The following is a 5,032-nucleotide window of genomic DNA, read 5'->3' as shown; positions in this document are numbered from 1 at the left end:
AAGAGTGTGACTACAGTCACTTTGCTCATCACATGTCCAGCTTAGGGAGAAAATCTCCACCCATGTCATTATCCACAGGACACATACCCACCCCGTAAAACTTCCTTGGGTTTTCCAGCTCTGAGAAATGCTGCCTCCTGGTCTCCCTCACCCTCATAGGCTGTCACCATCAAGAGATGGTGGCTGCACCAGTTGCCCCTGGGGGAAGCAATGGAGAAATGGCACAGGGGCCCTGCCCTTCCATGTGCCACCCTAATGTTAATCTATACAAATCTGAAGTTCAAATTTTGATCATGTGCAGGAGGCTAGCTATAAGTTTTCTCCTGTTGTCTGCCAATAATACATTGCTAATGCTGAGGAAAGAAGACAGTTGTGCAGTCAGTAAGACAGGCTGACAGAGTTGGGGTTGTTCAGCCCAGAGAAGAGAAGGCTCCAGGGACACCTTGTAGTGGCTTTCCAGTGTCTGGAGGAGACCTACAGGAAAGTTGGAGAGGGGCTATTTACAAGGACACACAGTGATAGAACAAGGGGGAAGAGTTTCAAACTGAAAGAGGTAGATTTGATTGGATATCAGGAAGAAATTCTTGCCTGTAAGGTTGGTGAGACACTAGAACAGGCTGCCGAGGAAAGCTGTAGATGCCCCGTCCCTGGAGTATTCTAGGAGAGGTTGGATGGGACTTAGAGCAACCTGGTCTAGGTTGTCCCTGCCTATGGCAGGGGGTTGGAACTAGGTAATTATTAAGGTCTGTCCCAACCCAAAACATTCTATGTTAACAGTGGAAGCTGCTCTGTTTGCATGGTTAGGCATTTGTAACAGTTTTGCTTAATTTAATGATGTTGACTACTTCTCTCTCCCGACTCTAGCCAAGACATGGGTGGTCCTGAGCATCAGGCAGGCTGAATTGTTCCCACACCCCCATGCTTAGGTGCACCAGCAGCCACAATGCCTGTGTTTGACTCTACAGCAGTTGGTGTGACAACCAGCCTTCTGCCTCTATCAGTTTGATTTGCAGCTTACCACAAGGAACTTCAATTGTTCACACTTGAATAATAAATACATAAATAAACTGGTGTGAATAACACTCCCAGGAAATCTGCAGTGAATTGCCAGGTGAAAGAAAATAAAATAAGGGGAGAAGATTAAAAACAGGGAGAGAATTATGCTCCAAACCCTCCCTGGTCACAGTATATTGACAGAATTAGAAGTGCTGAACTGTGGGCTATTTGGATATGCATTTGTCAGTCAGTGCACAGCTTCCCCAAAGTCTGGACCTTATATTTGGTTAATGCTATTAGAGCTGGGAAAGACTATTAGGAAACTGAGAAATGAAAATTATATCTGAAATTAGTATTTCTGACTGTTTTTCCTTCCTCCAGGTTATTTCTACAAATCAGATGTTGTGAATTCTTATCTTGTTCCCAAATCAAATAACGCCAGTGAGCGGCAGAGCCAGAGTTTGAAAGAGAAATCTCCAGTGGTCTGTGCCTCAGAGCTGTGGTTTATTCTCTCCCTCCTCAACTCTGAGGCTGCTTCATTGACTTGGATTTAGATTCCAGCCTCAGCTCCTGTTGTGGAGAGAAAAAAAGAGATGAAAGAAAACCTCAACATGATCCAGCCAGACCTTGAAAAATTAGGCCCACACAAGAAAAGAATACAATCGGAACTTGCAAAGACTTTTTTTTTTTTTTATTGGCCTTGTAATTTCCTCACTAAACAGGCTTTTAGCAGCCTACCACTCTCAGAATTTTAATTATCTAGTGGCCCCTCATAATGGCCCCATTCATGGCTTTGCAGAGCAAAAGCACTGTGATATCACAAACACAGGAACTCAGAAGATACAGCATGTTCCCGAGGAAGGGCTGCACACCCACAGATAGTTGGCAGAGGGGATTTGTTACTTGGGAGAATGAAATATAATACAAATATGCAGATTTTTTCTTTCTTTCCTTCTTTTTTTTTTTTTTTTTTTTTTTTTTTTTCTGAAGCAAGGAAGAGCAAATACTGTGCCTGAGGTGTGTGTAAAGGAAAAAAAAAAAAAAAATAGGCCTCACATATACAGTTCTGAATAAAGCAGAATATTACAGGCTCTCCATCACTCTCCTCCACCATTTCCGACTGCTCATTGACTACCATAAATTAATATGATGTGATATATTGTATGGGCTGGAGACATTTTATGAGCTTTTGAAATCTTTTCCAACAGGAAATGTAAAGCATCACTTACTGTTTGGGTTTTTTTGGTTTAGTTTGTTCAGAAGTGAACCACAGGCTGAAAATATTTCATCCTAATCAAAACAAAGAATAATAAGTTGCTCAGCATCCTTAAGAACTGGACATTTTTAGTGATTCAAGTACATACTTCTACAGACCCATTCTATGCTAAAAGAAGGAAAGAAAATGCTATTATATCAGGAGGAATACAAGCTGTTAGCTGTGAGACTCTGTTACTTCTGAAACTGCCACTGATTATGCTCTCCAGGTACTTTTTGCAATCAGTTTTGCTTCTTTAATCTGCAGTCTGACTTTGTCTAAAAAAATAATAATAAAAAAGGAAAAAAACCCCAAAACAAAACAAACAACAACAACAAAAACCACCACCATTTTCTGAACAGAAACTATATCATATGTAAAACACAGCCCAGATAATTATGTTCAATCACTTACATAAATAAAAAGCTGTAAATACTGCAATAAACAAACGCAGAATTTTACCAAGTAAATCACTGTTCAGAGAAAATATCAGCTCTGTATGTCTGTACTTCTGTTTGGATGACTGTTTAATTAATGTCTTTGATACTCCAATACAAATGGTCCCATTTACTTCAGGATCTGCTGCCTAGGCCTACTCGTCAAATGTTCATGAAGATCTTCTGGATAAGTTTATGAAGACTTACCAATTTTTATTTCAGCAAAGGTGTTCCCTCCAGGACTGGTGGGCTAGCCAAACACTGTGAGTTATCTTCCAAGCTGGCAATGGCAAAATAAAATTGACCCCAGAACAATGGTAAGAATTACAAGAAAAAGGAAAAAATAAACAAACAAACAAAACACATTTATCTAGGACCATCACAGGAGCAAAGTTTACTTTCCATCCACTTCCATCAAGCCTAAAAACTGGTTTTTAATAATAATTCTATTGTGTCTAGTATGTGGAGATGTGATCCAAATCAATTTACATATTAGAAATACTCAGATTCTAAACCAAAAAAAAGCCAAAAGAAAACAAAACAACAACAACAAAAATCCCACCAGGCCACTAACAACTATTGTATTGCATACAGAGGGGCATTTGGACCTGGGAAGATAGGGAGGTAGGGATTTATATCTAATGCCTCCCTGAAGATTTACAGATTAATCCACTCTTCCATCAGCAAGAAGCCAGCAGAAAGGCCACCTCAGAGAGGACTAAAAGCCAGAGACAGCCCACAGGTATCCAGCAGCCTGTGCATGAGCTGCTTTGGGAACCACCTTCAAACTGATTGTGCTCCAGGAATCTTACCAAGTGAGTGTGTACCAACCTACCACCACGTTGGCACCTTGCAAGAAAGACAAAGAAACGAAAAAAGAAGCAGCTGTTTTCTTTCCTTTGAAAAATGTCTCCTCCAGAAGACAGTGAGCAGAGGAGCGTGCACATGCCAGATTACCCAACTCCACCTGCCCCAGGCTGGTACAGTAGCATCAGTCTCCACATTTCATGAAAAATAAATGCCTATATTAAAGAAGGGGATCACAACAGAGGACTGATTGAAAGAAAGTATCAGTTAAGCAGTGAGAAATATACCTAATACTTGAATTTACCAACTGAAGCCTAGGGTTTTGCATCACTAGGCAGAAGGAACAAATTGACCTCTTCACAGAAGTGGTGCACTGAAGATGTTTAATGAATTACTTCAGAAGCAGAATCAGTTCTGAACTGAACACAGGTATCTCAGGGAGGAAAAAGACACATAAAAGCACTGTGCAAACTGCTGACAGCACTAGCTATGTGAGAGACAATCAAGGTACTTAACGTTTTAAAACACATGCTCTGCATAATAACCAATGCTGCAGAAGCCTCAGTTGCTCTTCCAAGTACTGAAAATATAAGAGTGTCACTGTACTAGGATCATAAAAGCTATCCTTTAAGTCTCTTGCATAAATGCATGAGTTCTGAGTTGGAGATATATTGACTTATATTCTTCATGGACCTAAGGGCCATTTCACCCCTCAGAAGCTGAGGGGAGAGGGAGAAGGGGGCATCACACTATTGATTTTCTACAAATGTGCTTAACCTTTAGTAGCTGCTGTCAGCATTTACAGTTTCAATACCAACAATTAACAAAGTCACTGGAGGAGTGCAGGGAGTTTGCTTCAGATGAAAGACTTGGGAAATCAGAGGTTGCTCTCTTTGCCTAGGGTTAATTACTTTAATCACCATACACAAAAGGACATGAGTGCAGGAGAGAAGGGACGGGGGGTGGGATGTGTGATCCTCTGCAAATTCTGAAAATATTTCCTGCAAAAGTTACAAAAGGCTATTCTGTAATTCCCCTGAGCTTTTGGGTCTGAGGCAACTAACAACACTCAGCATCTAGAATATACACAGTAGTTCTAATGAACATTTCCATTAACGAGTTCTGTGTGATATCACAGGAAATGTGCTCAGGTAGTGGCTGCTGCCTGGCTTCCAGGCTCTGAGAAGGCTCTAGGAGCAGGGACAGGAGTTTTGCAAGAGGTGGTAACTGAAAAGACTGGTAATAGCTTGTGTAGCCCTTTGTTTCTGGGTCACTAGGTTGAGTGCAGAAGCACACAAAAGTCAGTTTCTTCTCTCTAGCAGTCACCTGGTGCCTACATGAGGCTGTTGCTTCAGCCCAGCTCCTCCAGAGCAGCTGCTTGCTGCAGTGACATTCTACATAGGCAAGCATGGCAGCAAATCATCATATAGCTTGAACTGCTTCCTCGTGCCTGCAAGGCCTGATTTATGTCAGGTAGGTGATGTGTCCTCCTCACAGTAAATTACAATTGTCTTGAACTTTTGACCAACTTCCCTAC

This window comes from Chaetura pelagica, unplaced genomic scaffold (genome assembly GCF_000747805.2).
Source record: "Chaetura pelagica isolate M959 unplaced genomic scaffold, ChaPel_1.0 scaffold135, whole genome shotgun sequence".
Taxonomy (NCBI): Eukaryota; Metazoa; Chordata; class Aves; order Apodiformes; family Apodidae; genus Chaetura; species Chaetura pelagica.
Note: the sequence above shows the minus strand (reverse complement) of the source record.